Source organism: Battus philenor, unplaced genomic scaffold, assembly GCF_028537555.1.
Source record: "Battus philenor isolate CCGP_79_NKW_IND1 unplaced genomic scaffold, ilBatPhil1.0.hap1 SCAF_11, whole genome shotgun sequence".
NCBI lineage: Eukaryota > Metazoa > Arthropoda > Insecta > Lepidoptera > Papilionidae > Battus > Battus philenor.
In genome coordinates, this window is record NW_027181673.1 from 1,035,348 (window position 1) to 1,043,072 (window position 7,725).

The window sequence follows — 7,725 nt, forward strand, 5'->3', positions numbered from 1 at the left end:
CACGTGACCGGTGACCGCTTGAGCTTCAAGGGTTTGGAATAGAGATCACACAGTCAAGCACGACTTTGGACGTTTACCCACAAGATAGATGACTTTATTTATTTTTATTAACACTTTTTTGTACACCATAGATAATAACTAGAAAAAAATTAAGAAAGCAATTTATATAGAGGTACAAGAGGCAGTCTTATCGCTCGAGGCGATCACTACAAGACAATTTTTGTATGTAGATGAGAGACATGAAGGATAGGGCAGTTTAGGGTGTACATATGTACATACAAACACAAATTTACGTGAAAAAAAAACCTTGTAAATTATAGGTAACGGATGCAGGTCGCTTCCCATTGATTTTATTAGAAATCTTTGGGATCGCCATGTCCAACAGTGGACGTCTAACAGCTGAAATAATGATGATCTAGCTTCTATTAAGATTGAACTAAGATTTACTTTAATAATTGTAAATTCTTAAATATTGTTTAATGTCCAATGTCTATGAAAATAGAATTATTTTATAGTTTAAATTTATTTATTTCACCTATTTAGACGTTGTTTTTATGTCCTTTCTTTCTAGATCTTTCCATGATTTTTATAATATAGTTAATTTATATACGCACATTGTTATTCCGTTTGTATATTTGTATTTAAGTATAATTGATAATTGTCTGTAAGAGATTGCCTTGTGTGATAAGACCGCCCATTGTACCTTATTATTATGAAATTATTCTATTAGGTACAATAAAGATTATTCAGTTAAATTATTAGAACTGAAGTTTAAGCTTGTTCAGCTCTGCCACATATAGCCAAGTTATTAGTGAAGATACTTGAAATACATGGAGTACTGCAGTCAACTCTTGGAAGGTGCAGCTAAATATCATCTGGTAGCCTTGGACTTACTTGACCGAAGATCCTGTAGGTTAATTAACAAAGAAAAGCTCTCAAATAGCAGACTACACACCCTTGAGCATTGTTGTCGAATTGCCAACTTATCGGTTTTATATAGAATACACTTTGGAGAGTACTCGAAGGCTCTTTTCGAACTGATTGAGCCATCTCCATTCCTTTATCGGACTACTAGGCGCAGGCAAAAGTTTCATCTATACGTTGTTGACATACCCAAAAGCCGAAATAAACGGTTTGACAGCTCGTTTTTGGTGAGAGTCGCCAAGATTTGGAACAACCTGCCTGGGTCTGTTTTTACTGATGAGTTGAACTCTGGAGCCTTTAAGAGTAGAGTGAACAGGTTTCTTTTGAATGGGCGTGTACCACCTTCGTCTTGACTTTCCATCATGTGAGATGGAAGACAAACGCCTATTCCATTACAACTATATAAGAAAAAAAAATCAAAACCGTACATGAAATAACAAAATTATATTAAAATTCTATGAACATAAAATTACGTAAATATTGTACGACTAAAAAAACCTTTTATAGAAAGTGTTAAATATATTTGCATTCATGGTCCGTACACTTAAATATCAGGTTGCATATGCACGAGGAATGCATGTAAAGCAACATAAATGCGATATGTAGAACAGCTAAATTTCAAAATACATTCTCTTATACATGATTAGTTATATCTTTAAATTTGTCAGCAAACAACTTTAAAAGTTTTATGCCTATTTCCAATAATTCAGTATTAAATCATGATTCTGAAATAAATTACATGTATTTATTTTTTATATTTCAATACGACAGGTAAATAATACTGGCAGTACAGTATAATTAATTTTAAAATATAAGGTTCGAATTTTAAAAACGCTCTTACTATATTATAATTACGTTACTTATTATTTCTGGAAACACTACTTTTCGAAAACGGCCTGACATGAACACCATTAAGGCTTTTAAATCTATAATACGAGACAGTTTTTATTTCATTGATTTTCAATTATAACATAAATGTTATAGTTAAACTGTGCAATTCTAATTTGTTTCGTACAGCGATTTCTTCTAAGCAATCATTGGCTATTTACAGGCATTTGAATTGGCACGTCGGGAATATATATTTTAACTACTCTATATAGATACCTAACTGTCAGAAATTTGTGCGATAAAATCAGTGTTCTACAAGATCTAACAAGGCGATGTGTTCGGTGTGCCAAATCAATTGCCGGAGGCCATATTAGTTTTAATAAGTGGAGATGCGTTTCCCACGCTCGTCCACAATGAGATAGACGTGTGAAACAGAGCGGAGGTGTTGGCTGGGGGGTCAGAGTGAAAGTGGAGTGATGGGATTGGTCTCGCCCGGCGCGCGGACATATGCCGCTGGGCATGTAGGTTCATGAAAGTCAATTCGGTCGGCTACACTGTTTAACTTTAGGCGAATAACCGCTGTTATTATAACTGTTTAATCCAAAACTGTACACTGTGTTAGTTTTTTTTTAATGAATGATACAGTGCCCATCGCGTTTTGGACTTTACTGATATGATCGTTTTGAAATAAATTATTGTATGGCGTGGGTAAGCTCCCACTAGATGGAACTGGCAGCGCAAGACCTGTCATCGTGGCGACCTTTGGAGGTGTGGCCTAGGCCTTTCCCTGGACGTCCATCAGCCAAAGACAAGAAATGTTTCCCCACTTTAGTATTCTTATATACGTACTATATATAACTTTTATATAAAAGCGAAAGGGTTAAACTCGTGTAGAGTCTATTTTCGAATTGTCCACCTGTGGGGCAAGAGCCTTATGTTAGTGAACACTGCTCTATGATATAAATTAGTTAAATCTCAAGGTGTTTATAGAAGATTATTATTCATTATGATGACATATGGAACTGACACGTGGTTAGTTACAACGGGATTACATAAGAAACCTCAAAGTCACACAGAGAGCAATGGAGAGGGCTATGCTAGGAGTTAAGTTCTAAGAAGGATATTCATTACGTGCTTAAGACAGAAGTCTACGACTAATGTGTTACCAGTGATGACGTCATAGAAACGTAATTCCTCATTCCCTATCTCACTCGATCAACGGAAATGAAGATCCGTAAACAAAGGTAAGAAGATTGGCAAGTTGAAATTGGAGTAGTCATGCCACGAAGCTCGCAAATAGCTTGGAAATAGCATCCACAATGATTATAATTACATTTAATATTTACGATTTTATTTCCTCACGTTTTGGCAAGGTAATGTTTACTGATCCTCTTAAACTATTTACTGAATTAAAACGTACACTATTTAAAACAAAATTGAACTCAACTAATTTTTTTTTAATATTTAGCGTCTTGTATGTTTCTAATGACGATAAAACAATGTCCAGTTTTTCCGCTATTACAACCTGAGGATGGCAATTTAAGAAAAAATATTTTTGACTACTACAGGATTTGAAATATTTGCCCAAGCTACAGGCCGTTAAATGCCTTGAGGTTTAAGACAATGTACCGGGCCAGCTTACCAAAAGATTTTGCGGTACGGTAATACATCATTGTTTTAAAAAAAGGTCACGTGATTACGTCTTTCGGATTCGAATCGGGAAGTGTCGTGTGTTCAAAGATCTGTACTTTAAAGCCGTCACATGGGCAAGCATTGCTGTCGATTAGTTTAAAACAGCCCGCTTAGTAGTTGCATGTTGTGATAAGTTTGCGCAGTTTTTATCTCGAGTTTCAGAAGGAGTTATATGGTGTCATGACCCTGTGCAGACCACCTGTGTTTAATGGAATCAGGCGTTACTTTGCGGAAGTCCATTCTAAGTAAGAAAAGGACCAATATTTAGCCACTTCCGCACATGCAGTAGTAGTCGTGCAACAAAGTGCACCGCCCGCCAGCCCGCTGATAAATGCGTATGCGGTAAATAATGGGGCATCTTCAGGAGTTATGTTACACCGATTGGTGTGGAGGGGTGAAACACGTGTTGAGTTATTTGGCGGTGGCAGTTGTGTGATTCGCATTGTATACCGCATAGGCATTTATCAGCGGGCTGGCGAGCGGGTTGCACGACTACTATTGCATGCTATTTTTGCATGCATACTATTGCATGTGCAGAAGTGGCTAAATATTGGTCCTTTTCTTACTCAGACCACTTGTACCTACTCTCATCGGAAAGAAAGCATAAGCTTTTAGCAACCAAAACGGCCGCTTTGTTATCGACAACACCTGTGTGTGTTTTGACACAGGTATAGTGTATCAGTGTGCGTGCGTGTATCAATTTATTTGTGAGTGTTGCTTCGATTCTATAGTGTGATGAAAGGCGATTGCAAGTATGTATGAATATTGGCGTAAGCGTTCGGGTGTGTTGAACTGGTCCACGAGCAGGTTTTCAAAATGAGAAAGAGTTATAGTCTATGAGTCTACATTTTCTGGAAACCTGGCTGGTAGTCTGGCGGGCTTTAAGATATACAACGAATGCCACTCCCACGGAGAAGTCCTCTAGCTTGTTCCTTAAATGTTCATAAGATGAGAAGAGGGCAGAGTGATATCACTATTTCTAGAGAAATAGAGAATGCAAAAAGACACTATTGGGGTGCAATAACTTGTGTGGTAGGGTTGGGTATTCCAGAGCTATATATATAATATGGAGACGCGATATTTAATTCCAGAACCTTCCAGAAGAGTGAAATAATGCCTCAGTTTTATCGTCACAAATATAAAAACATGTAATTATTCAAGTGGTGTCCTCATATAGTGTAAAAACATTGCGCTATTTATTATGAAACAATGTTTCGATGCAATGTTTGCACACTACTGAGCATATATTCGAGTCATGTCGCTATTCATGTATACAGGAAAACGTTTACTACGATGAAAATGTTCAAAGAAAATAAATAACTTATTAAGAGATATTAACACGGTTAACTTAGATATAACTTGATTAGGATACGAACTAAGTTTAGAACTTGCATCACGTATGTAATGTTACGGAATTCTAAACAACATCGTGATCTGAGATCCCTAAGCAGACCCTAGACCCCCACTCCCCCTTTTGTTTTTTTTTGGAAATTGCCTGTTTGTAGCGTCTTCTGATGACCATAAGGTCCATCATTTATGTGAACATTCTACGCTTGGCTTATCACTTATCATCACTGATCTAAAATCTTACATCCCCAGCGGCCATCTGTTGTACGCGCTATTTGGCCAGTCTACTGCTACTTGAACTTGCCAAGCCGCTGGTTTATATCACTTACATTGGTACATATACGAATCACATTCCTAATACGATCACAAAGAGTAGGTATTTATAAATTTAAAGCAAGCAATAGCGTTCAAAAATTACCTAAAAAGGTTTTTTTTAAATAAATATATGTATATGTATGTCAGCAAATATCGTTCTACAATTGTATAAACATTCGATCAAGTTATTTCAAAAATTTTCTAAAACACATTTGATCAAACATTGTCGCGAGAATTCCAATATGGCGTCGACGTTTCCCGCGTCCCAGTCGAGCGGTTGGTGACCTCAATGCGACGTTACAGGTAACTAAGGACACAGGTAAACGCAACCGTTGCATGAGAAAAAAAAAAACAAAAAGATATAGAAACTATTTATTAAAACTAATTGACCATGATGTTATTTTTAAAATTGTTTTATTATTAGAATTATAATAAATTTCGAATCTTTGTACAGAATTGATTATATATATACATATTCTTTTACGAAAGAACTTTTTTTTTCTCTGTCAATGCTAAAAAAGTTCGATCTCAAATTATATTATTGGTTGCCAAGACTGTTTCTATTTATTTTTACTATTAAAAATACATTTTAATAATTTTACTTGTAAAATATCAATATGAATAAAACAATTTAAAAAAAACCTCGCATTCCATAGATAAAACTGACAGATAACTTTAAACAAATAAAGTGCCTATTTGTATACGTCAATATTTGATTAGACTTTCTTATGGAACACGAATATGATATACTGGCCTGACGACATACATATGCAATGTCAATATAAAAACTGGTTTCATATTGTATTTTTTGACCTTTTCAAATACAGAATCAAAACGTATACATCAAAAGCATTTCTGTAATGTAAATTATTTATTAATAAAATTTTAATTCATTTATGTCATAAAATTATAGAAATATTTATATTTACGATAGACTGGTGTGATAAAAAATGATAAATGTATTCAAGAACTGATCTCATTGATAAATATAGAAATTATAAAAATTACACTATAATATTATAATAAAAGTAAACATTACAACACATTACTGTTGCCCTAAAATAATAAAAAAATAGATCGTTATAAAAAGAGCACAGGCGAATAATCTGTGAATTTAGTTTTACTAAAAATAATTTTATGTACATATGTAATGATTAAACTATTGTCAATTAAAAACCTATAAATTAATAAATAATGTTTTATTAATGTGTTTAGAGAGATAAATTACCAGTTAATTAGGCTTGTCAATAGTAATTAGTTAAAAGAATGTTCGATTATTTTTGGCGTAAATAATAAGAGTTTGCTTTAATGAATCGCCTTTAATCATAGAACGTTTTTTTTATTTATTTTTAGTGATATCGTAAAATTATTGAACTAAGTTTATTACGTAGTTATTTACATATTTTATAACCATTAAAAACCTGTCGATGGGAGATGGCGCTTATCTTCATCACTAATTCGTTTGATGGTAACCAAATAAACTGACTAACGTACAAAACAACACCGAAGAGCAATTTGCCAACGAAGATTTTGCAATTTGAATATTTTAAAGTGGGTTAGCAAACCAAATACCTACCAACAATCTAGTTATCTGAAAGGTCACGGAGGCTACTTTGCGACATCGGCTTACCGCATCACATTTAAATTAACAGACCTCAAACTCGCCGTTTACCGTTAAAGGTCACCATAGAACGATAAACACCATAGAAAATCCACTTACCGGAGAACAGAAAAATCCAACACACGAGCAGTTCCGTTAAAAATTATTGCACGTGATTTTGAACAAAATTACGTGAAAACTCACGGATTTAGCACTGATAATGCACTAATATTGAATCACTCACACACTATTTTCTCACTTCGCGGGTTTAAATACATCGAATATATTTCGTGAGAAGATTTGAGTGTAGACCTAGCGGTAAAAACTTCAACCGTACACTTTGAACGGCTGCCGGGGCGATACTGGTGCTGCGCGGGCGCTCGTTGCGGCTATTGGCGGAACTAATCAAACTTGTCATCGGAGGAAGGCCAGCAAAACGATTTAAATTAGAATTAATTAAAAATAAATACATAGAATATGTATTTACATATAGATTATATCATAGTGTAGAATTGATCAATAAATGCGGAATAACAATTCATTATATTCTATATTTGAATTACACTAATCAAGAGAGACCAATTCTAAATTCAAATCTTTGGATTTTTTTTGTTTCGAATAGGATATCTTTCGAATTGATTTTTATAACAAAATTAATTCAAATCATTATTAATTAAAGTAATCTGTCAAAGTTAAAATTTAACGGTTTTTAAAAGTTGTAACCTAATGTGGTTGGAAGATGTCAGAATATATGTGTTAATTAATAAAACATACCATCAAACAATTTTTGAAGGTGAACATGATGCAATAATTTATCTACATTTTGTAATTCAAAAACTCTGATATGATATACTTCGAAGCATTTAACATCTTTGTTTTGTTTCGTTTTTAAATATTGTAGCAATAAAGTTATTAAAATTATTACATTACATTAAAATTTATTTTAAAATATAATACTATTGAATTAAAATTTCGAAATGTGAACTTATTTGTAGCATATGAAATAAACTTTTAATTAA

General features: G+C 33.8%; 1 protein-coding gene across 2 annotated transcripts in view; it reads right to left on the minus strand.

The window, feature by feature from the left end:
* Positions 1–7,059, minus strand: part of LOC137929746 (echinoderm microtubule-associated protein-like 2) — a 114,942-nt gene extending 107,883 nt beyond the window's left edge. For both annotated transcript variants that reach the window (XM_068772842.1, XM_068772834.1), the window contains exon 1: positions 6,827–7,059. The gene's annotated coding sequence lies outside the window, so the exon portion shown is untranslated. The remainder of the gene's footprint in view (positions 1–6,826) is intronic.
* Positions 7,060–7,725: the final 666 nt, after the last annotated feature.